This window comes from Bos grunniens, chromosome 5 (genome assembly GCF_055505025.1).
Source record: "Bos grunniens cultivar Pamir isolate PY7600 chromosome 5, Bosgru_T2T1.0, whole genome shotgun sequence".
Lineage (NCBI taxonomy): Eukaryota > Metazoa > Chordata > Mammalia > Artiodactyla > Bovidae > Bos > Bos grunniens.
Window position 1 is genome coordinate 25966757 of NC_141169.1, and position 26850 is coordinate 25993606.

Genomic DNA, 26850 nt, shown 5'->3' on the forward strand with positions numbered 1-26850 from the left:
CGTCTTTCAATTTCATGGCTGGAATCACCATCTGCAGTGATTTTGGAGCCCCCAAAAATAAAGTCTGACACTGTTTCCCCATCTATGTCCCATTAAGTGTTGGGACCAGATGCCATGATCTTACTCTTCTGAGTGTTGAGCTTTAAGCCAACTTTTTCACTCTCCTCCACTTTCATCAAGAGGCTTTTTAGCTCCTCTTCACTTTCTAGGTGATAAAGCCTAATAAATAATAACACAGTTAAGAAGGAAGGAAAGAATTATAGGAGATAGAAAGTGAGGTTATGTTTACAATATGTAGCACAAAAATGGGCTTCCCTGTGGCTCAGATGGTAAGGAATCTGCCTGAAATGCAGGAGACCCAGGTTCATTCACTGAGTCAGAAAGATCTGGAGAAGGAAATAGCAACTCACTCCAGTATTCTGACCAGGAGAATCCGATGGACAGAGGAGCCTGGCGGCGGGCTACAATCCACAGGGTCACAAAGAGTCACACACAACTTAAGAGACTATGCAACAACAAAAGCCCAAAAATGCTAAATTCATATTCTCAAATTAAAATTAAGTCCAATTAACAACTAAAATTAAATCCAGAATGTTCTCCAAAATGTTTTACTACTGCCCTTTCCTGTCACTTAGTTTTTTTATAATTATCATTATGAAAGTTAAAATAGAAGTGTATATAAGAAAGTAAAATTTACCAGACACAATGAGAAACTGTAATTATTACTTTTTTAATATACATTTCCTAAACACTTTTATGCACATACAAATACATGCTCCTCCATGCTTAGCATTCCAAACTATTGTTTACCACTACCAAAAACCTGGAGAAAGAAATGGCAACCCACTCCAGTATTCTTGGCTGGAGAATCCCATGGACAGAGGAGCCTAGCAGACTACAGTCCATGGGGTGGCTAGAGTCGGACACACCTTAGCGACTAAACCAAACCACCACCAAAAACAAATTTTTAAAATGAAATTTAAATTAATTTAAATGAAATTTAAATCAATCAATTAACAGATAATTAATTGATTTTATAATTATAATTTATATGTATATAGATAATTGTTAATATATATTCAATGTTATATTTTATATGATATAATTAATACATGAATAATTAATATATTTATATACATGTATAATGTATAATTAATTCATTTAAATTAATTAAATGAAATTTTAATTTAAAACAAATTTAAATGAATTTCTCCATGTTCCTCTTATCACATGTAAATCTGTACATATACAAATCTATATATATGTTGATATGTTTCTTACAATATGGTATGCAAAACAGCATTATATTCTGGATCATTCTTTCTTCTTTGTGCACTCAACATGACATCTAACAAATCTAGGTCAGCCACTATAGATCTATATCATTCCTTTAAATGGTTTTGTTATATCATACTTGACTCTAACCTTACATGTTGATAGAAATTGAGGTCACTGCTAGTTTTTTGCTGCTACCAATCATAAAGCCATTGATATGCCTTTTTAATGTACTCTTAACAAATATTTTATATCAATGCTCTAGATTGCCAGACTTATTAATAAACTCATGAATATTTTTAAGAGGTAGTATCAAATTGTTTTTCCAAAGAACTCAAAAAGTATTATTAAAAGAAAGAAAATATGAGAGTGCTTCTTTCCAACCATCTTGCCAGAAGTAAATGTATCACAATATTATTTTGCTGACCTGATCGGTCAAAGCAGTATTTGTTATGCTCATTTGCATTTCCTGGATTATAGTAAATTTGAACATAGTGCATGCATTAATTGACATTTGAACTTCCTCATTCATGATTTTCTATTCAAATAGTTTATTCTGTCTTCTGATCTTATCATTTTAAAGACTTAGCATATAAAAGAGATTTTAATATTTTTAAACTCTTACAAAAATCACAAGGCTTTACAGTCTAACACAATTTTAATTTTATTCACAATATATTTTTAAAGTTTCAAATTAAGTAACCTATCATTTTTATTATACTTCCTATATTAAGCAGTTTGCAAAACACATAACATGACATCTTAAATTTGTGACCCTTCAGTATTCCTCCATACAAACTTCACATCTCTTTGTACCCTCTGAACTTACCCAATGATCAGAAACCTGGCCCCACCAGCAGTGCACACTCTCATTTGAATCATTTAGTAAAGGACCTAGGCCCTGAAAGAAAACCAAAAAATAAGCCTCAGCCTGAAGGGAGGTCTTGAGAGGAACGTCAAGGACTTGGTCCAAAATCAGTTCCCTTGCCCCTTGTCAGATACCTCACAAAGATTGGAAGATTCTGCAGTAGTCCTGGACTGGGATGGGCAAGGATACATGAGTGAATTTCATAAAGACAAGAATTAACTAGACACAGATAAACAAGAGGATATGGTACTAAGTTTATATAGGAGAGAAAAGATGTAATTAGAAATCTCAGGGTGATGTGAGGCCCAGGAAGATTTGGTGTTGGGATCCTGTTCTTCCATCAAGGGAGCTGAGAAACAAACAGGGCTACGCAATAAGTGTTCAGCAATATAAATCTGACTGTGTGCACAAGCATAGTGTGCAGACCTAGCCTGTTTCTTCTAGTTATCAATAGCTTCCATTGTCGCTGTTCAGTCTCAAATAGCACCTCTTCATGGAAATCAAGTTAGATTCTATTTTCACATAAGGTTTATCACTCCCTGATATTTTCTTGTCTCACTGTTTCTTTGTCCTTGGCTTCTCTGGTGTTGTCTTCCTTCAAATAAATAGACTCTAAAAGAACAAAAAAACCTAGAAGAATACGAAGCACTGAGTATGCTCTTGAGAATTGAGCCTAAATAAATGAATGAATTAGCCTTTGCCCTGCTTCATTCCATACTCCAAGGCCAAATTTGCCTCTTACTCCGGGTGTTTCTTGACGTCCTACTTTTGCATTCCAGTCCCCTATAATGAAAAGGACATCTTTTTTGGGTGTTAGTTCTGAAAGGTTTTGTAGGTGTTCATAGAACCATTCAACTTCAGCTTCTTCAGCGTTACTGGTTGGGGCATTGGCTTGGATTACCGTGATATTGAATGATTTGCCGTGAAAACAAACAGATCATTCTGTCATTTTTGAGATTGCATCCAAGTACTGCATTTCGGACTCTTGTTTACCATGATGGCTACTTCATTTCTTCTAAGGTATGGACATCACCAGATGGTCAACACCAAAATCAGATTGATTATATTCTTTGCAGCCAAAGATGGAGAAGCTCTATACAGTCAGCAAAAACAAATCCAGGAGCTGACTGTGTCTCAGATCATGAACTCCTTATTACCAAATTCAGACTTAAATTGAAGAAAATAGGGAAAACCACTAGACCATTCAGGTATGACCCAAATCAAATCCCTTATGATTATACAGTGGAAGTGAGAAATAGATTTAAGGGACTAATTCTGATAGAGTGCCTGATGAACTATGGACAGAGGTTTCTGACATTGTACAGGAAACAAGGATCAAGACCATCCCCATGAAAAAGAAATGCAAAAAAGCAAAATGGCTGGCTGAGGAGGGCTTACATATAGCTGTGAAAAGAAGAGAAGCAAAAAGCAAAGGAGAAAAGGAAAGCTATAAGCATCTGAATGCAGAGTTCCAAAGAATAGCAAAGGAGAAATAAGAAAGCCTTTCTCAGCCATCAATGCAAAGAAATAAAGGAAAACAACAGAATGGGAAAGACTAGAGATCTCTTCAAGAAAATGGGAGATACCAAGGGAACATTTCATGCAAAGATGGGCTCAATAAAGGACAGAAATGGTATGGACCTAACAGAAGCAGAAGATATTAAGAACAGGTGGCAAGAATACACAGAAGAACTGCACGAAAAAGATCTTCATGACCCAGATAATCACGATGGTGTGATCACTCACCTAGAGCCAGACATCCTGGAATGTGAAGTCAAGTGGGCCTTAGGAAGCATCACTACGAACAAAGCTAGTGGAGGTGATGGAATTCCAGTTGAGCTATTCCAAATCCTGAAAGATGATGCTGTGAAAGTGCTGCACTCAATATGCCAGCAAATTTGGAAAACTCAGCAGTGGCCACAGGACTGGAAAAAGTCAGTTTGCATTCCAATCCCAAAGAACGGCAATGCCAAAGAATGCTCAAACTACCGCACAATTGCATTCATCTCACACGCTAGTAAAGCAATGCTCAAAATTCTCCAAGCCGGGCTTCAGCAATACATGAACCGTGAACTTCCAGATGTTCAAGCTGGTGTTAGAAAAGGCAGAGGAACCAGAGATCAAATTGCCAACATCCGCTGGATCATGGAAAAAGCAAGAGAGTTCCAGAAAAACATCTATGTCTGCTTTATTGACTATGCCAAAGCCTTTGCCTGTGTGGATCACAATAAACTGTGGAAAATTCTTAAAAAGATGAAATACCAGACCACCTGACCTGCCTCTTTAGAAATTTGCATGAAGGTCAGGAAGCAACAGAACTGGACATGGAACAACAGACTGGTTCCAAATAGGAAAAGGAGTATGTCAAGGCTGTATACTGTCAGCCTGCTTATTTAACTTCTATGCAGAGTACATCATGAGAAACGCTGGGCTCGAAGAAGCACAAGCTGGAATCAAGATTGCCGGGGGAAATATCAATAACCTCAGATATGCAGATGACACCACGCTTATGGTAGAAAGTGAAGAGGAACTAAAAAGCCTCTTGATGAAGGTGAAAGAGGAGAGTGAAAAAGTTGGCTTAAAGCTCAACATTCAGAAAACTAAGATCATGGCATCTGGTCCCATCACTTCATGGGAAATAGATGGGGAAACAGTGGAAACAGTGTCAGACTTTATTTTTTGGGCCTCCAAAATCAGTGCAGATGGTGACTGCAGCCATGAAATTAAAAGACGCTTACTCCTTGGAAGGAAAGTTATGACCAACCTACATAGCATATTGAAAAGCAGAGACATTACTTTGCCAACAAAGGTCCGTCTAGTCAAGGCTATGGTTTTTCCAGTGGTCATGTATGGATGTGAAAGTTGGACTGTGAAGAAAGCTGAGGGCCGAAGAATTGATGCTTTTGAACTGTGGTGTTGGAGAAGACTCTTGAGAGTCCCTGGGACTGCAAGGAGGTCCAACCAGTCCATCTTAAAGGAGATCAGTCCTGGGTGTTTATTGGAAGGACCGATGCTAAAGCTGAAACTCCAGTACTTGGGCTACCTTATGCAAAGAGTTGACTTATTGGAAAAAACCCTGATGCTGGGAGGAATTGAGGGCAGGAGGAGAAGGGGACGACAAAGGATGAAATGGCTGGATGGCATCCCTGACTCAATGGACATGAGTTTTAGTAAACTCCGGGAGTTGGTGATGGACAGGGAGGCCTGGTGTGCTGCGATATATGGGGTCACAAAGAGTTGGACATGGCTGAGCAACTGAACTGAACTGAAACGAATGAATGTAGGAACATAATACAAATTCAAATAGTAAACAAAAGACAAAGGAGGAGGACTTTGAGGATCAGGGTGGGAGTGTATTGTGAAAGGGCAGGATTAAGCAGGACATGGATGAGGTCTTGTAAGGTTGAACCTCAGCCTATGACTGTGAGTTACAACATAAAATAGGTACAGAAAGGGTAGGAAGGCAGTAATCTCATGAACAGAATTAACTATGGAAGAATGCCAGTGGTGTTTAGAAACAGAGTCTTTATTCTCTCAAATCTTGGAGTCACAGAAATTCGGATCTAAAGGGTCACACACACACATAAAGAAAACAGCGTGCACTTACACATGAAGATAGGAACTCCCTGTACCAGTGAACCAGGGCTTCCCAGGTGGCCCAGTCGTAAACTATCTGCCTGCCAATGCAGGAGACCAAGTGATCTGGGTTCGATCCCTGGGTGGGGGAAGATCCCTTGGAGTAGGATATGGCAACCCACTCCAGTATTGTTTCCTGGAGAATCCCTTGGACAGATGAGCCTGGTGGGCTGCAGTCCATGGGGTCACAAAGACTTGGACAGGACAGAGCAACTGAGCATGGGCACACACACCAGTGAGCCACAGGAAAGATTCAACTGTACCTGATAAACCTCACAATACTTCCTTTTTTAAAAATATAAATTTATTTTAATTGGAGGCTAATTACTTTACAATATTGTATTGGTTTTGCCATACATTGACGTGACTCTGCTGCGGGTGTACATGTGTTCCCCATCCAATTCAGGGAAGTTTTCCTAAGCCTGTGTCCTGGTTCATTATTTTACTATCAGAAAATTACTCTCCTAAGTACAAATTCCTTCCACCCTTGGCTTTTCCTAGTTAAGGAAAAGAACATCTAATCTTTGCCCTAATTCTCATTCTTTTTCCAACTGGGGCTCATACTATTCAGTGTGTGTGTGTGTTTTCAGTTGCTAAGTTGTGCCTGACCCTTTGCAGCTCCATGGACTGTAGCCCACCAGGCTTCTCTGTCCATGGGATTCTCCAAGCAAGAATACTGGAGTGGGTTGCCGTTTCCTACTCCAAGGGGATCTTACTGACCCAGGGATTCAACCTGTGTCTCCTGTGTCTCCTGCACTGGCAGGAAGATTCTTTACCAGTGAACTGTCTGGGAAGCTCCTATCCCACTCATTCCTTCATATCAATTCTCTATAAATGCAACTCTTTTTTTTAAATTTATTTATTTTTATTGATGGATAATGGTTTTACAAAATTTTGCAGTTTTCTGTCAAACCTCAGCATGAATCAGCCATCAGATGAGATCAGATCAGTCGCTCAGTCGTGTCCGACTCTTTGCAACCCAATGAATCACAGCACACCAAGCCTCCTTGTCCATCACCAACTCCCAGAGTTCACTCAGACTCATGTCCATCGAGTCAGTGATGCCATCCAGCCATCTCATCCTCTGTCGTCCCCTTCTCCTCCTGCCCCCAATCCCTCCCAGAATCAGAGTCTTTTCCAATGAGTCAACTCTTCACATGAGGTGGCCAAAGTACTGGAGTTTCAGTGTTAGCATCATTCCTTCTAAAGAAATCCCAGGACTGATCTCCTTCAGAATGGACTGGTTGGATCTCCCTGCAGTCCAAGGGACTCTCAAGAGTCTTCTCCAATACCACAGTTCAAAAGCATCAATTCTTCGGCGCTCAGCCTTCTTCACAGTCCAACTCTCACAGCCATACATGACCACAGGAAAAACCATAGCCTTGACTAGACGAACCTTTGTTGGCAAAGTAATGTCTCTGCTTTTGAATATGCTATCTAGGTTGGTCATAGGTTTACATATATCCTCTCCCTTTTGAACCTCCCTCCCATCTCCCTCCCTATCCCACCCCTCTAGGTTTACACAGAGCCTCTGTTTGAGTTTCCTGAGCCATACAGAAAATTCCCATTGGCTATCTATTTTACATATGATAATGTAAGTTTCCATGTTACTCTTTCCATACATCTCACCCTCTCCTCCCCTCTCCCCATTTCTGTATGTCTGTTTCTCCATTGTTGCCCTGTAAATAAATTCTTCAGTACCATTTTTCTAGATTCCATATATATGCATTAGAATACAGTATTTATCTTCCTCTTTCTGACTACCTTCACTCTGTGTAATAGGTTCATCCACCTCATTAGAATGACTCAAATGCATTCCTTATAAATAGCCTTACAAATAGCTGTGAAAAGAAGGGAAGTGAAAAGCAAAGGAGAAAAGGAAAGCTATAAGCATCTGAATGCAGAGTTCCAAAGAATAGCAAAGGAGAGATAAGAAAGCCTTCCTCGGTGATCAGTGCAAAGATATAGAGGGAAACAACAGAATGGGAAAGACTAGAGATCTCTTCAAGAAAAAGAGAGATACCAAGGGAGCATTTCATGCAAAGATGGGCTTGATAAAGGACAGAAATGGTATGAACCTAACAGAAGCAGAAGATATTAAGAACAGGTGGCAAGAATACACAAAAGAACTGCACAAAAAAGATCTTCATGACCCAGATAATCACGATGGTGTGATCACTCACCTACAGCCAGATATCCTGGAATGTGAAGTCAAGTGGCCCTTAAAAAACATTACTACGAACAAAGCTAGTAGAGGTGATGGAATTCCAGTTGAGCTATTTCAAATCATGAAAGATAATGCTGTGAAAATGTTGCACTCAATATGCCAGCAAATTTGGAAAACTCAGCAGTGGCCACAGGATTGGAAAAGGTCCGTTTTCATTCCAATCCCAAAGAAAGGCAATGCCAAAGAATGCTCAAACTACCGCACAATTGCACTCATCTCACACGCTAGTAAAGTAATGCTCAAAATTCTCCAAGCCAGGCTTCAAGCAATATGTGAACCATGAACTTCCAGATGTTCAAGTTGGTTCTAGAAAAGGCAGAGGAACCAGAGATCAAATTGCCAACATCCACTGGATCGTAGAAAAAGCAAGAAAGTTCCAGAAAAACATCTATGTCTGCTTTATTGACTATGCCAAAGCCCTGACTGTGTGGATTACAATAAACTGTGGAAAATTCTGAAAGAGATGGGAATACCAGACCACCTGACATGCCTCTTGAGAAATTTGTATGCAGGTCAGGAAGCAACAGTTAGAACTGGACATGGAACAACAGACTGGTTCCAAATGGGAAAAGGAGTACGTCAAGGCTGTATATTGTCACCCTGCTTATTTAACTTCTATGCAGAGTACATCATGAGAAATGCTGGGCTGGAAGAAGCACAAGCTGGAATCAAGATTGCCGGGGGAAATATCAATAACCTCAGATATGCAGATGACACCACCCTTATGGCAGAAAGTGAAGAGGAACTAAAAAAGCCTCTTGATGATAGTGAAAGAGGAGAGTGAAAAAGTTGGCTTAAAACTCAACATTCAGAAAACTAAGATCATGGCATCTGGTCCCATCACTTCATGGGAAATAGATGGGGAAACAGGGGAAACAGTGTCAGACTTTATTTTTTTGGGCTCCAAAATCACTACAGATGGTGACTGCAGCCATGAAATTAAAAGACGCTTACTCCTTGGAAGGAAAGTTATGACCAACCTACATAGCATATTGAAAAGCAGAGACATTACTTTGCCAACAAAGGTCTGCCTAGTCAAGGCTATGGTTTTTCCAGTGGTCATGTATGGATGTGAAAGTTGGACTGTGAAGAAAGCTGAGCGCCGAAGAATTGATGCTTTTGAACTGTGGTGTTGGAGAAGACTCTTGAGAGTCCCTTGGACTGCAAGGAGATCCAACAAGTCCATTCTGAAGGAGATCAGCCCTGGGATTTCTTTGGAAGGACCGATGCTAAAGCTGAAACTCCAGTACTTTGGCCACCTCATGTGAAGAGTTGACTCATTGGAAAAGACTCTGATGCTGGGAGGGATTGGGGGCAGGAGGAGAAGGGGACGACAGAGGATGAGATGGCTGGAGGGCATCACTGACTCGATGGGTGTGAGTCTGAGTGAACTCTGGGAGTTGGTGATGGACAAGGAGGCCTAGCGTGCTGTGATTCATGGGGTCGCAAAGAGTCGGACACGACTGAGCGACTGAACTGAACTGAACTGAATATTCCATTTTGTATTTGTACCACAACTTCTTTATCCATCCATCTGTCAATGGACACCTAGGTTGCTTCCATGTTCTAGCTATTGTAAATAGTGCTGCAGTGAACAATGGGATACATGTGTCTCTTTCAATTTTGGTTTCCTCAGGGTATATGCCTAGTGGGATTGGTGGGTCATATGGTGGTTTTAGGGAGAAGGCAATGGCACCCCACTCCAGTACTCTTGCCTGGAAAATCCCATGGATGGAAGAGCCTGGTAGGCTGCAGTCCATGGGGTCGCTGAGGGTCGGACATGACTGAGCGACTTCACTTTCACTTTTCACTTTCATGCATTGGAGAAGGAAATGGCAACCTACTCCAGTGTTCTTGCCTGGAGAATCCCAGGGACGGGCAAGCCTGGGGGGCTGCCGTCTATGGGGTCGCACAGAATCGGACACGACTGAAGCAACTTAGCAGCATGGTGGTTTTATTCCTAGTTTTTAAAGGAATCTCCATACTGTCTTCCATAGTGGCTCTCTCAGTTTACATTCCCACCAACAGTGCAAGAGCATTCCCTTTTCTCCACACCCTCTCCAACATTTATTGTTCGTAGACTTTTTGATGATGGCCATTCTGACCAGTGTGAGATGATATCTCATTGTAGTTTTGATTTGCATTTCAGTAATAATGAGCAATGTTGAGCATCTTTTCATGTGTTTGTTAACCATCTGTATGTCTTCTTTAGAGAAATGTCTGTTTAGATCTTTTCCCCACATTTTTATTGGGTTGTTTGTTTTTCTGGTATTGAGTTGTATGAGCTGCTTATAAATTCTGGAAATCAATCCTTTGTCAGTTGTTTCATTTGCTCTTCTCCCATCCTGAAGGTTGTCTTTTCACCTTGCTTATAGTTTCCTTTGCTGTGCTAAAGCCTTTAAGTTTAATCAGATCCCACTTGTTTACTTTTCATTTCCATTACTCTAAGAAGTGGGTCACAGAGGATCTGTCTTGATTTGATTTATGTCATCGAGTTGTCTGCCTATGTTTTCCTCTCAGAGTTTTATAGTTTCTGGTCTTACATTTAGGTCTTTAATCCATTTTGAGTTTATCTTTGTGTATGGTGTTAGGAAGTGGTCTAATTTTATTCTTTTACGTGTCCAGTTTTTCCAGCACCATTTATTGAAGAGGCTACCTTTGCCCCATTGTATATACTTGCCTCCTTTTTCAAAAATAAGGTACCCATAGATGCATGGGTTTATTTCTGGGCTTTCTATCTTGTTCCATTGGTCTATATTTCTGTTTTTGTGCCATTTCCGTACTCTCTTGATGATTGTAACTTTGAGGTATAATCTGAGGTCAGGAAGATTGATTCCTCCAGCTCCATTCATCTTTCTCAAGACTGCCTTGCCTATTCGGGGTCTTCTGTGTTTCCATATGAATTGTGAAATTTTTTGTTCTAGTTCCATGAAAAATGCCATTGGTAATTTGATAGGGATCGCATTGAATCTGTAGATTGCATTGGGTAGTATAGTCATTTTCACAATATTGATTCTTCCTATCCAGGAACATGGAATATCTCTCCATCTGTTTATGTCATCTTTGATTTCTTTCACTAGTGTCTTATAATTTTCTGTGTACAGTTCTTTTGTCTCCTTAGGTAAGTTTATTCCTAGGTATTTAATTCTTTCTGTTGCAATGGTGAATGGGATTGATTCCTTAACTCTTTTTCTGGTTTGTCATTGTTATTATATAGAAATGCAAGTGATTTCTATGTATTGATTTTGTATCCTGAAACTTTGCTAAATTCACTGATTAGCGCTACTAATTTTCTGATACTATCTTTAGGGTTTTCTATGTATAGTATCATGTCATCTGCAAACAGTGAGAGCTTTACTTCTTCTTTTCTGATCTGTGTTCCTTTTATTTCTTTTTCTTCTCTGATTGCTGTAGCTAGGAGTTCCAGAACTATATTGAATAATAGTGGTGAAAGTGGGCACCCTTGTCTTGTTCCTGATCTTAGGGGGAAAGCTATCAGTTTTTCACCATTGAGAATAACGTTTGCCATAGGCTTATCATATATGGCCTTTACTATGTTAAGGTAAGTTCCTTCTGTGCCCATTTTTTGAAGAGTTTTAATCATAAATGGGTGCTGAATTTTGTCAAAGGGTTTTTCTGCATCTATTGAGATTATCATATGGTTTTTATCTTTCAATTTGTTAATATGGTGTATCACATTGATTTGAGTATGTTGAAGAATTCTTACATCCCTGGAATACACCCAACTTGATCATGGTGTATGAGGTTTTTTTTTTGTTTTTGTTTTTTAAATTTTATTTTATTTTTAAACTTTACAATATTGTATTAGTTTTGCCAAATATCAAAATGAATCCGCCACAGGGATACCTGTGTTCCCCATCCTGAACCCTCCTCCCTCCTCCCTCCCCATACCCTCCCTCTGGGTCGTCCCAGTGCACCAGCCCCAAGCATCCAGTATCGTGCATCGAACCTGGACTGGCGACTCGTTTCATACATGATATTATACATGTTTCAATGCCATTCTCCCAAATCTTCCCACCTTCTCCCTCTCCCACAGAGTCCATAAGACTGTTCTATACATCAGTGTCTCTTTTGCTGTCTCGTACACAGGGTTATTGTTAGCATCTTTCTAAATTCCATATATATGCATTAGTATACTGTATTGGTGTTTTTCCTTCTGGCTTACTTCACTCTGTATAATAGGTTCCAGTTTCATCCATCTCATTAGAACTGATTCAAATGTATTCTTTTTAATGGCTGAGTAATACTCCATTGTGTATATGTACCACAGCTTTCTTATCCATTCATCTGCTGATGGATATCTAGGTTGCTTCCATGTCCTGGCTATTATAAACAGTGCTGCGATGAACATTGGGGTACACGTGTCTCTTTCCCTTCTGGTTTCCTCAGTGTGTATGCCCAGCAGTGGGATTGCTGGGTCATAAGGCAGTTCTATTTCCAGTTTTTTAAGGAATCTCCACACTGTTCTCCATAGTGGCTGTACTAGTTTGCATTCCCACCAACAGTGTAAGAGGGTTCCCTATTCTCCACACCCTCTCCAGCATTTACTGCTTGTAGACTTTTGGATCGCAGCCATTCTGACTGGCATGAAATGGTACCTCATAGTGGTTTTGATTTGCATTTCTCTGATAATGAGTGATGTTGAGCATCTTTTCATGTGTTTGTTAGCCCTCTGTATGTCTTCTTTGGAGAAATGTCTATTTAGTTCTTTGGCCCATTTTTTGATTGGGTCATTTATTTTTCTGGAGTTGAGCTGTAGGAGTTGCTTGTATATTTTTGAGATTAGTTGTTTGTCAGTTGCTTCATTTGCTATTATTTTCTCCCATTCTGAAGGCTGCCTTTTCACCTTGCTAATAGTTTCCTTTGTTGTACAGAAGCTTTTAAGTTTAATTAGGTTCCATTTGTTTATTTTTGCTTTTATTTCCAATATTCTGGGAGGTGGGTCATAGAGGATCTTGCTGTGATGTATGGTGTATGAGTTTTTTGATGCCCTGCTGAATTCTGTTTGCTAAAATTTTGTTGAGGATTTTTGCATGTATGTTCATCAGTGATATTGGCCTATAGTTTTCTCTTTTTGTGCTGTCTTTGTCTGGTTTTGGTATCAGGGTGATGGTGGCCTCATAGAATGAGTTTGGAAGTGTTCCTTCCTCTGCAATTTTTTGAAAGAGTTTTAGAAGGATAGGCATTAGCTCTTCTCTAATGTTTGATAGAATTCTCCTGTGAAGCCATCTGGTCCTGGGCTTTTGTTTTTGTGGAGATTTTTGATCACAGATTCAATTTCAGTGCTTGTAATTGGGTTGTTCATAATTCCTATTTCTTCCTGGTTCAGTCTTGGAAGATTGAACTTTTAAAAAAAATCTGTCAATTTCTTCCAAGTTATCTATTTTATTGCCATATAGTTGTTCATAATAGTCTCTTAAAATCCTTTGTACTTCTGCGTTGTCTGTTGTAACCTCTCCTTTTTCATTTCTAACTTTGTTGATTTGATTCTTCTCTCATTTTTTCATGATGAGTCTGGCTAAAGGTTTATCAATTTTGTTTATCTTCTCAAAGAACCATCTTTTAGTTTTATTAATCTTTACTATTGTTTCTTTCATTTCTTTTTCATTTGTTTCTGCTTGGATCTTTATAATTTATTTCCTTCTACTAATTTGGGGGTTTTTTTGTTCTTCTTTTTCCAGTTGTTTTAGGTGTGAAGTTAGGTTGTCTATTTGATGTTTTTCTTGTTTCTTGAGGTAGGATTGTATTGCTATAAGCTTCCTTCTTAGAACTGCTTTTGCTGTATCCCGTAGGTTTTGAGTTGTGTTTTCATTGTCATTTTTTTCTAGAAATTTTTTGATTTCCCTTTTGATTTCTTCAGTAATCTGTTGGTTGTTTAGAAATGTGTTGTTTAATCTCCATGTGTTTGTGTTTCTTATAGTTTTTTTCTTGTAGTTGATATCTAGGCTCCTAGCCTTGTGGTTAGAGAAGAAGCTTAATATGATTTCAATTTTCTTAAATTTACTGAGGTTTGACTTGTGACCCAAGATTTGGTCTATCCTGGAGAATGTTCCATGTAAACTTGAGAAGATGGTGTATTCTTCTGCATTTGGATGGAATGCCCTGAAGATGTCAATGAGATCCATCTCCTCTAATCTATCATATAAGACTTGTGTTTTGTTATTAATTTTCTGTTTTGATGATCTGTCCATTGGTGTGAGTGGGGTGTTAAAGTCCCCTACTATTATTGTGTTATGACCAGTGCATTTTCTTGGCAAAACTCTATTAGTCTTTGCCCTGCTTCATTCCGTACTCCAAGGCCAAATTTGCCTGTTACTCCAGGTGTTTCTTGACTTCCTACTTTTGCATTCCAGTCCCCTATAATGAAAAGGACATCTTTTTTGGGTGTTAGTTCTAAAAGGTCTTGTACGTTTTCATAGAACCATTCAACTTCAGCTTCTTCAGCATTACTGGTTGGGGCATAGACTTGGATTACTGTGATATTGAATGGTTTGCCTTGGAAACGAACAGAGATCATTCTGTCGTTTTTGAGATTGCATCCAAGTACTGCATTTCGTACTCTTTTGTTGACCATGATGACCACTCCATTTCTTCTGAGGGATTCCTGCCTGCAGTAGTAGATATAATGGTCATCTGAGTTAAATTCACCCATTCCAGTCCATTTCAGTTCGCTGATTCCTAGAATATCGACATTCACTCTTGCCATCTCTTGTTCGACCACTTCCAATTTGCCTTGATTCATGGACCTGACATTGCAGGTTCCTATGCAATATTGCTCTTTACAGCATCGGACCTTGCTTCTATCACCAGTCACATGCACAGCCGGGTATTCTTTTAGCTTTGGCTCCATCCCTTCATTCTTTTTGGAGTTATTTCTCCACTGATCTCCAGTAGCATATTGGGCACCTACAGAACTGGGCACTTTCTCTTTCAGTATCCTATCATTTTGCCTTTTCATACTATTCATGGGGTTAAAAGGCAGAGGAACCAGAGATCAAATTGCCAACATCCACTGGATCATGGAAAAAGCAAGAGAGTTCCAGAAAAGCATCTATTTCTGCTTTATTGACTATGCCAAAGCCCTGACTGTGTGGATCACAATAAACTGTGGAAAATTCTGAAAGAGATGGGAATACCAGACCACCTGACCTGCCTCTTGAGAAACCTGTATGCAGGTCAGGAAGCAACAGTTAGAACTGGACATGGAACAACAGACTGGTTCCAAATAGGAAAAGGAGTTTGTCAAGGCTGTATATTGTCACCCTGTTTATTTAACTTATATGCAGAGTACATCATGAGAAATGCTGGACTGGAAGAAACACAAGCTGGAATAAGATTGCTGGGAGAAATATCAATAACCTCAACTATGCAGATGACACCACCCTTATGGCAGAAAGTGAAGAGGAACTCAAAAGCCTCTTGATGATGGTGAAAGAGGAGAGTGAAAAAGTTGGCATAAAGCTCAACATTCAGAAAACGAAGATCATGGCATCTGGTCCCATCACTTCATGGGAAATAGATGGGGAAACAGGGGAAACAGTGTCAGACTTTATTTTTTTGGGCTCCAAAATCAGTGCAGATGGTGACTGCAGCCATGAAATTAAAAGACGCTTACTCCTTGGAAGGAAAGTTATGACCAACCTAGATAGCATATTGAAAAGCAGAGACATTACTTTGCCAACAAAGTTCATCTAGTCAAGGCTATGGTTTTTCCAGTTGTCATGTATGGATGTGAGAGTTGGACTGTGAAGAAAGCTGAGCGCCGAAGAATTGATGCTTTTGAACTGTGGTGTTGGAGAAGACTCTTGAGAGTCCCTTGGACTGCAAGGAGATCCAACAAGTCCATTCTGAAGGAGATCAGCCTTGGGATTTCTTTGGAAGGAATGATGTTAAAGCTGAAACTCTAGTACTTTGTCCACCTCATGCAAAGAGTTGACTCATTGGAAAAGACTCTGATGCTGGGAGGGATTGGGGGCAGGAGGAGAAGGGGACGACAGAGGATGAGATGGCTGGAGGGCATCACTGACTCGATGGGTGTGAGTCTGAGTGAACTCCGGGAGTTGGTGATGGACAGGGAGGCCTGGCGTGCTGCAACTCATGGGGTCGCAAAGAGTCGGACACGACTGAGTGACTGATCTGATCTGATTATTGTGTTATAGTCAATTTCTCTTTTTATGTCTCTTAGTGTTTGTCTTATGTATTGAGGTGCTCCCATGTTGGGTGCATAAATATTTACAATTGTTATGTCTTCCTCTTGGATTGATCCCTTGATCATTATGTAATGTCCTTCCTTATCTCTTGTAATCTTTATTTTAAGGTCTATTTTGTCTGATATGAGGCTTGCTACTTTAGCTTTCTCTTTCTTCCCATTTGCGTGGAATATATTTTTCCATCCTCTCACTTTTAGTCTACATGTGTCTTTAGGTCTGAAGTGGGTTTCTTGTACACAGCATATGTATGGGTCTTGTTGTTGTATCCATTCAACCAGTCTGTGTCTCTTGGTTGGAGCATTTAGTCCATTTACATTTAAAGTAATTATTGATATATATGTCGCCATTGCCATTTTCTTTGGAGAAGGCAATGGCACCCCACTCCAGTACTCTTGCCTGGAAAATCCCATGGATGGAGGAGCCTAGTAGGCTGAAGTCCATGGGGTCACTAAGAGTCGGACACGACTGAGCAACTTCACTTTCACTTTTCACTTTCATGCATTGGAGAAGGAAATGGCAACCCACTCCGGTGTTCTTGCCTGGAGAATCCCAGGGACGGGGGAGCCTGGTGAGCTGTCGTCTATGGGGTCACACAGAGTCAGACACGACTGAAGTGACTTAGCAGCATTGCCATTTTCTTAATTGTTTGGGGTTGATTTTGTAGATCTTTTTTCTTCTCTTGTATTTCTTGACTATATAAGTCCCGTTAACATTTGTTGTAAAGCTGGTTTGGTGGTACTGAGTTCTCTTAACTTGCTTGTCTAAAAAGCTTTTTACTTCTCCATCAATTTTGAATGAGATCCATGCCGGGTACAGTAATCTTGGTTGTAGATTTTTCCCTTTCAGTACTTCCCTTCTGGCCTGCAGGGTTTCTGCTGAAAGATCAGCTGTTAAGCTATGGGGTTTCCCTTGTATGTTACTTGTTGCTTCTCCCTTGCTGCTTTTAATATTCTTTCTTTGTGTTTAGTCTTTGTTAGTTTGATTAGTATGTGTCTTGGTGTGTTTCTCCTTGGATTTATCCTGTATAGGACTCTTTGTGCCTCTTGGGCTTGATTGACTATTTCCTTTTCCTTGTTGGGGAAATTTCCAACTAAACTGTTCAAAAGTTTTCTCATACCCTTATTTTTTCTCTTCTTCTTCTGGGAACCCTATAATTCTAATGTTGGTGCCTTTGATATTGTCCCAGAGGTCTCTGAGACTGTCTTCAGTTCTTTTCATTCTTTTTACTTTATTCTGCTCTTCAGAAGTTATTTCCACTATTTTATCTTCCAGCTCACTGACTCATTCTTCTGCTTCAGATATTCTGCTATTGATTCCTTCTAGCTGCTGCTGCTGCTGCTAAGTCACTTCAGTCATGTCTGACTCTGTGCGGCCCCATAGACGGCAGCCCACCAGGCTTCTCCGTCCATGGGATTTTCCAGGCAAGAGTACTGGAGTGGGGTGCCATTGCCTTCTCCGATTCCTTCTAGAGTATTTTTAATTTCAGTAATTGTGTTGTTTGTCTCCGTATGTTTATTATTTAATTCTTCTAGGTCTTTGTTAACTGATTCTTGCATTTTCTCCATTTTGTTTTCAAGGTTTTTGATCATCTTTACTGTCATTATTCTGAATTCTTTTTCAGGTAGTTTTCCTATTTCCTCTTCATTTATTTGGACTTCTATGTTTCTAGTTTGTTCTTTCATTTGTATAGTATTTCTCTGCCTTTTCATTTTTTTTTTTTAAACTTATTGTGTTTGAGGTCTCCTTTTCCCAGGCTTCAAGGAAGATGAATTCTTTCCTTGAAGAAGGCTGAATTCTTTCTTCCTTTTGGTTTCTGCCCTCATAAGGTTGGTCCAGTGGTTTGTGTGAGCTTTGTATAGGGTGAGATTTGTGCCGAACTCTTTTTTTTTTTTCCCCTCTAATGGACAAGGCTGAGTGAGGTGGTAATCCTGTCTGCTGATGATTGGGTTTGTATTTTTGTTTTGTCGTTTAGATGAGGCGTCCTGCACAGGGTGCTACTGGTGGTTGGGTGATGCCGGGTCTTATATTCAAGTGGTTTCCTTTGTGTGAGTTCTCACTATTGGTGAGATACTCCCTAGGGTTAGTTCTGTGGTAGTCTAGGGTCTTTGAGTCAGTGCTCCCACTCCAAAGGCTCAGGGCTTGATCTCGAGTTTTGTGTGATTCTCCTTGGAAGGAAAGTTATGACCAACCTAGACAGCATATTCAAAAGCAGAGACATTACTTTGCCAACAAAGGTCCGGCTAGTCAAGACTATGGTTTTTCCTGTGGTCATGTATGAATATGACAGTTGGACTGTGAAGAAGGCCGAGCACCGAAGAATTGATGCTTTTGAACTGTGGTGTTGGAGAAGACTCTTGAGAGTCCCTTGGACTGCAAGGAGATCCAACCAGTCCATTCTGAAGGAGATCAGCCCTGGGATTTCTTTGGAAGGAATGATGCTAAAGCTGAAACTCCAGTACTTTGGCCACCTCATGTGAAGAGTTGACTCATTGGAAAAGACTCTGATGCTGGGAGGGATTGGGGGCAAGAGGAGAAGGGGATGACAGAGGATGAGATGTCTGGATGGCATCACTGACTCGATGGACGTGAGTCTGGGTGAACTCCGGGAGTTGGTGATGGACAGGGAGGCCTGACGTGCTGCGATTCATGGGGTCGCAAAGAGTCAGACACGACTGAGCAACTGATCTGATCTGATCTGATCTATTCTTTTCCACTGGTCAGGTACTCCTGTCTGCTCTCAGCTGATGTTCTGCATGCACTTCTGTGTCTGAAGGTGTATTCCTGATGTATCTGTGGAGAGAGATGTAATCCATTTACACCTGCTTCTCTGCCATCTTGTTCTCCCTAAGTGCAACTCTTGCTCCCATGAATTTTGAATGGCTGCTCCACTCTAGAAACCCAGAACAAACCACAAAATACTCTTTCCTGAAGTAAAGCAATCAGACAAGTGTTATCCCCATTGTTCACACTTTACTTTTTTTTCTGTCTCTCTGGGAATATGCCACTGTTTCTTCTTCATTATGTTTTGTTTTCTTTTTCTTAGTATCTTCTTATTTCTTTTTACAAGTCTTATTATCTCACTCAGTATCATCCTTTACCCTCATCTAAACTATTTTTACACATTGCCTTTATTATAGTTGCATAAATTTTACAGGCTGTACAACATTCTCAGGCTTCCCAAACTCCCTTCCTGAAAATCTGAAAATAATTACACACCAGGACTGACACCTCGGGAAAATATCCTTCACAATACTGTGTGGTTTACTCTAGAATACTTAGATAAGCATTCTTTTTCCTCATCAGCCCCCTCATCCCTCACATTTACTCTCTGTCTTTGAGAATCAGATTACCCTCCTGCATATCTGACAAAAATTCTACTACAAGAGTGTCCTTCCTGAAGCCTGAGGACAGTTTCATTCTGTATACAGTTTGTTCCTGCTCGCCTGTCTCTATCCTAACATTTACCTTAATCTTCCATCATCACACTTGCTGGATATTTACTTTGCACACAGTCAAGTACTTATTCAAAAACCTGAGCCAGGTACTTGGATATTCTGTTAATTTTTATCTGAAATTATTATTGAATTATTCAGCACTATTATTAAGAAAAGGGGGTTGGAGATTTGATAAGAGGAATAGATTCTGGGTTGAGAGTAATTCATAGTAAAACTTCAAGGACACGTTTATTTTTTTTAATTTTTTTATTGAGGTATATTTGATTTATAATATTACATTACTTTAAGATGTATAACAAAGTGACTCCAAATTTTTATATGTTATACTCAGTTTACAGTTATAAAATATTGAACTTATTCCCAAGGTAAACAATATACCTTGTAGCTTATTTATTTTATATTTAGTAGTTTAAACCTCTTAATCCCCTTTCCCTCTGTTGCCCCTACCACCTTCTGTCACTTAAATGGTAACCAATAGTGTGTTCTCTATAACTGTGAGTCTGTTTATCCTTTGTATAATCACTGCTGCTGCTACTGCTGCTATGTTGCTTCAGTCGTGTCCGATTCTGTGCGACCCCAGAGATGGCAGCCCACCAGGCTCCCCCATCTCTGGGATTCTCCAGGCAAGAACACTAGTTAATTTTATTTTTTAGATTCCACAATTAAGTGATAGCATACAGTATTTGGCTTTCTCTGTCTGACTTATTTCACTAAGCACATTACCCTCCAGAACCATCCATGTGGCTACAAATGGCAAACTTTCATTCTTTCTTACAACTGAGTCATATTTCATTGTAGATATACACCACATTCTCTTTATCAGTCGTTTCTTGATGGAACCTTAGGTTCCTCCTATATATTAGCTATTGTGAGTAATGCTGCTATGGACATTGGGTTGCCTGTATCTGTTTAAGTTAGTGTTTTTATATTCTTTTGATATATACCCAGGAGTGGAATTGCTGGATCGTTGAAGTTCATTATTAGGTTTTTTGAGCCCTTGATACTGTTTTCTGCACTGGCTGAACCAATTTACATCCCCACCAACAGTGTACTAGGGTCGCCTCTTCTCCACATCTGCATCAACATTTATTATTTGCCATCTTTTGACAATAGCTATTCTGACAAGTGAAATGATATTTCATTGTGGTTTTGATTTGCATTTTTCTGACTGTTTACAAAGTTGAGGATCTTTTCATTAGACTGTTGGCCATCTGTATGTCTTCACTGGAAAAATGTCTAATTAGGTCTTCCACCCATTTTTTAATTTGTTGTTGTTGGTTTTTTTTTTTTTTTTTTTTTTGAGATTGACTTGTATTTGCTGTTTATATATTTTGGATATTAACACTGTATCAGTCATTTCATTTATAAATATTTTCTTTCATTCATCAGCTTCTCTTTTCACTCTGCAATGGTTTCATTTGCTATGCAAAAGCTTTTAGGTCCAACTTTAATTGAACCTAAATTAGGTCCAACTTATTTATTTTAATTAGATCCAAGTTATTTATTTTGTTTTTGTTTCTTTTGGGAAACAGATCCAGAAAAGTGTTGTTACAATTTATGTCAGAATTTTGTTTTGCTAATGTTTTATTCTAGAAGTTTTATGGTTCACAATCTTACATTTATGTCTTTAATCCATTTTCAGTTTGTATCTATATAGAGTGTGATAAAATGTTCAAGTTTCATTCTTTTCCATGCAGCTGTCCAGTTTTCCTAGCACCACTTATGGCAGAAAGTGAAGAAGAACTAAAGAGCCTCTTGATGAAAGTGAAAAAGGAGAGTGAAAAAGTTGGCTTAAAGCTTAACATTCAGAAAACTAAGATCATGGCATCTGGTCCCATCACTTCATGGCAAATAGATGGGGAAACAGTGGCTGACTTTATTTTTCTGGGCTCCAAAATCACTGCAGATGGTGATTGCAGCCATGAAATTAAAAGACACTCCTTGGAAGGAAAGTTATGACCAACCTAGACAGCATATTAAAAAGCAGAGACATTACTTTGTCAACAAAGGTCCATCTAGTCAAGGCTATGGTTTTTCCAGTGGTCATGTATGGATGTGAGAGTTGGACTGTGAAGAAAGCTGAGCACCAAAGAATTGATGCTTTTGAACTGTGGTGTTGGAGAAGACTCTTGAGAGTCCCTTGGACTGCAAGGAGATCCAACCAGTCCATTCTAAAGGAGATCAGTCCTGGGTGTTCATTGGAAGGACTGCTGTTGAAGCTGAAACTCCAAAACTTTGGCCACCTGATGCAAAGAACTGACTCATTGGAAAAGACCCTGATTCTGGGAAAGATTGAGGGCAGGAGGAGAAGGGGACGACAGAGGATGAGATGGTTGGATGGCATCACCGACTCAATGGACATGGGTTTGGGTGGACTCCACGAGTTAGTGGTGGACAGGGAGGCCTGACATGCTTCAGTTCATGGTGTCGCAAAGTGTCGGACGTGACTGAGCAACTGGACTGAACTTATTGAAGAGACTGTCTTTTCTCCATTGTTTATTCTTGTCACCTTTGTTGAATGTTAATTGACCATAAGTATGTGAGTTGATTTTGGGGCAATCTGCTCTGTTCCATTGGTTTATGTATCAGTTTTGGTGTCAGTACTGTACTGATTTGGTAACTATAGGTATGAAGTACCACCTAAAGTTGGAGAGCATGGTTATTTTAACAGTATTAATTCTTTCAACCCATTAGTATGGGTTAGTATGATGTATCTTTCAATCTGTTTTTGTCATCTTCAGTTCTTTTCAGGTCATTTACCTCTTATTCATAGGTATTTTATTCCTTTTAATGTGATTGTAAATGGGATGGTTTCTTTACTTTCTCTTATGTAGTTGATGGTTAGTACATAGATATACAAGACATTTCTGATATTAATTTTTTTTCCATATATTTACTTTTTATTGAATTTTTTAATGACACATAGTTTTTGCACTGCTAAACCATGCCTGAGAATTCAAAGAAAGAAATGGTACAATGGACAGCCTCATCCACCCATCATACAGCATATTTAAACTTGATTCATGTGCACTTTGATAATTCCACATATCTTTTAAAAAGTTGTAACAAGGGTTGGGATTTTTAAGTCTCCTTGCAGGTCTTTAGATTTCTATGCCATTAAATAACTTTTCCCATATATTCATCTCAGTTCCTCAATAACATAACCCCCAACAAAATTTTGCTGGAAAAAAATGCACTTTTCAGGGGATTTATGTGGCTCAAGGTCCAAGAGATTATTTGTTAAAAGATTTTTGTTTCCCATATGATGTCTTCAGATTAACCAAGAATCCTTTGTTTTTCAATCATCCAACCTCTCCTTGGCTGGCTCAGCTACTCACCCAAGCACATCAGAACACAGGCATCCTGCCTGCCACCTCAAGTAACTCCAACATTATTGCCCAGATACACTTTGCAGGTCCCATCAGGTGATTCTGTTCGCTTCCTGGAAGTGGGATTCCTGCATTGACACTTTTATCAAGACTCAACTCCTAGAGGAAAATGCCCCCACAACAGGATAGTTTTACTCACCCATTTGCTTCACTCTTGCCAGTAGCAAGTCTGCAACTCCTACATTTGGCAAAGGGATTTTATTATAGAGAAACCCAGACTCTGCATCAAGTGGTCACATGCCACTTTGAAATATTTCTACCGAAGATACAAAACTAGGAAATTACCAGACTATCTCATTAGATGTAAAGACTTTTCAGTAATCCTGGGTAGCATCCTGGTGTCCCTTTTCAGGACTAAAAATTACTGGATAGTTTAAGCTGTAATTATTAAAAACAGAAGTGCTACATCACCTGTCTTTCGCCCCTGACTCTCCAAATGATCAACTTAAAGACATACCAGAAGGTTGATACCAAAGCTAGGCTGGGACAATCACTGCATCTACAGAATACCTAACACCTTAAATGTTGGGGCACAAGTGCATCTGGAATTATTGTCAAAGATCATGCAAGATCTGTGAAACTTAAGTGTGTTTCAGGTTGAGGTTCTGCTCTTACTGCTTTGAATTTGTAAGGACAGGACAGTGACTCCCTTGGCCTGAGCAGAAACTAAACAAAGTCTTTCCACCAGTTTACTATACAATTTAGACCTGATTAGAGGAGGCTTTAGCAGCACCTGAAGTAGAGCCCCCTGCATTTACTGCCCTTTACATTAAAGGCCATTTGGTTCCACTCTAGGGATTGGCAAATTCATGAGACATTTCACAATTCCAATGCATACTTCAGGTTACTGAGCTAAGCAATACGCTCTGTAAAACAACTATTCCAAGTGATAGCAAAAAAAAAAAAAAAAAAGCCTTAATATGGAGCACAGAAAAAGCATTACCCAAATAAAAAATTACTAAAAGAAATAAGATTCTTCCCTCCCACCCCTTTCCCCACTTGGTGACCAAAGTTTGGTTGAATTTAATTTGTGGTTACCTCAGAATACAACTCAAAGTTTTAAATTATAAATCAGAGCCCTACAGATTTTCCAAGCACATCAGTTCTTTTGAGAGTGGCATGTTCTAGGAAGTCTAATCCAGCCACAGTCCACCTCAGAGTATTCCTTATAGATGGGGCACAGGACAGGTTAATTAAGGTCACTTAAATCTTCATCTTTTACAGCAGATCAGAACCCAGATGGCTGACTTTCTGCAGGATTTCTGATAGGAATCCAGTAGAACTGGTTTCAAGTTTCACATCGATACTTAATAGCTGTAACCTTCTTATCCAGAAGTTGTGATCCACATGAAGTCCACAATGAGTGCAGCAAATCTGAGGTAGTCAACCCTTACGAAGGCTCAGTATTTCCGGCTTTCTACATGCTCGGCAGGGGACTGCAGGGATGGGAACTGCGTATCTCTAGATTTCTGGTGGTCCTTGTGGTGCTTTCCTTGTTGTGGTCAACCTAGCTCCAGGAGGCCTATACACGCCACTAGTCATTGTCGGTTCTGGGGTTTCTGTAACAACTCCTGGAGCAGGAGGTGCTTGTACCGGAGCAGTTTTATTCCAAGGGCCTGAAGACTTTTCTACACCACCACCACCACCTCCACCTTCTTCCCAATTATCACTTGGATCTTCTCTCTTTTCAACTTCATCTTCTTCCTTTTCACTTATTTGCATTGCTTGAACTCTTAGGCCACTGTAATCAACCTCTTTTTGCTCAAATTCTTTCCACTCATCTTCCTCCTTTGTCACAACCTTGGTGGCGGCCCCAGGGCCAGTGGCCCCTACGCCCGCGGTCCCGCTATCGCCCGGCCGGGTCCCCGCGCCCGCCCCACCGCCCGCCGCGCCCGTGGCTCCGCTGCTCCCGCCGAGGCGCCAGCGCCTCCCGCCAGCGCCTCCCGCCGCGCTCGCCGCCCGGTTGCTCCGCTCCTCCTTCTTTTTATCTCTCTTGGCGAAAAAGTTGTCTAGGCTCCGCTCCTCCGTCTCAGCCATGGCCGCGGCCTCCTTGGCCCAGATGGGTGGGGCCGGCGGCGGGTCAGGCCCACCGAGGCTCCGAGCTCGGGGTCGAGGCCGGCTCGGCGCTCAAGCTCCCGGGCGCGGCGACGCCTCAGTCCCGCGGGGTCGCTGAGGCGTGTGCAGCGGGGCGACCGGCCCCCCACTCCCCCGCCCCCCGCGCCTGCTGGCGGACGGTGGTACGGTCCTCCTAGGGGCTCGCGTGCCGCTGCCGCCGCCGGAGGCCGCCCGGGCTGCAGCTGCTGCCGCGATCACAGTGTAGGATCCTGCCCGCTCCACAGCTGGAGGGAAAAAGGAACGCGCGGGCCAGAGGCTCCGGCGAGAGTGCTGGGTTAGCGGCGGCGCGTGCAGAAGTTGATATTAATTTTTATTCTGTACCTTTATGGAATTCATTGAAGAGCTCTAGTAGTTTCTAGTTTTTTTTTTTTTGCTGGTGTCTTTAAGATTTTCTATGTATAGTATCATGTCATCCGCAAATAGTGATAATTTTACTTCTTCCTCCCCAATTTGGATTTCTTTCATTTCCTTTTGTTGCCTGATTGATGTGGCCAGAACTTTCAATACTATGTTGAATAATAGTGATGAGTGTGGGCAATCTTGTCATGTTCCTTATCTTAGAAGAACTGTTTTCACCTTTTCATCACTGAGTATGCTATCAGATGTAGGCTGGCTTATCATATATAGCCCACTTATTTTGAGAGCTGTTCCCTCTCTACCTACTTGCATGAGGGTTTTTACCATATATGTATATTTAATATTGTTCAAGCTTTTTCTGCAACTTTTGACATGATCATATGGTTTTTCTTTTTTTTTTCTTCTCTAGTCCAGCTTTACTTAAAATATAGTAAATTTACAATGTTGTATTTCAAGTGCTCAGCAAAGTGATATTCTTTTTCAGATTTTTTCCCATTATAGGTTATTATAAAATATTGAGTATAGTTCCCTGTGCTATATATAGGTCTTATGGTTTAGGTATTTCATACATTTTATTGTGTTTATGTTAATCTCCATCTCCTCATTTATCTCCCTTTGTCCCCACTATCCCTTTTGGTAACCATAAGTTTTTCTATGTCTTGAGTCTATTTCTGTTTTGAAAATAACTTTATTTGTATCATATCCACACATAAATGATAACATACGATGTTTGTCTTTCTCTGTGTGACTTACTTCACTTAATATGGTAATCTCTTAAGTCCATCCATGTTGCTGCAACTAGCATTATTTAATTCTTTTTAGGACTGAGTGATATTCATGTGTGTGTGTATATATATATATATATATATATATACCACTTCTCCTTTATCCATTCATTTGTCAGTGAACACTTCAGTTGCTGTCATGATGTGGCTATTGTAAGTAGTGCTACTATGAACATTGGTGTACAGGTATCTTTTCAAATTAGAGTTTTCTCAGATATATACCCAGGAGTGGGATTGCTGGATCATATGATAACTCTATTTTTAGCTTTCTAAAGAACTTCCATATGGTTTTTCATGTGGCTGCACCAATTTACATTCCCACCAACAGTGTAGAAGGGTTCTTTTTTCTCCACACCCTCTCCAGCATTTATTACTTGCAGACTTTTTAATGATGACCATTTTGACTGGTCAAAATGTGTGAGGTGTGCAGTGATACCTCATTGTAGTTTTAATTTGCATTTCCCTATTAATTAGTGATATTGAGCATCACTTCATGTGCCTATTGGCCATCT

The 26850-nt window shown here is 40.1% G+C and overlaps 1 pseudogene across 1 annotated transcript; it reads right to left on the minus strand.

The window, feature by feature from the left end:
* Positions 1–22569: 22569 nt before the first annotated feature.
* On the minus strand, positions 22570–25471 carry LOC147371443 (protein CDV3 homolog pseudogene; annotated as a pseudogene). The gene has a single exon (XR_015163579.1). The product of XR_015163579.1 is annotated as a protein CDV3 homolog pseudogene (transcript).
* Between the last annotated feature and the right edge of the window lie 1379 nt (positions 25472–26850).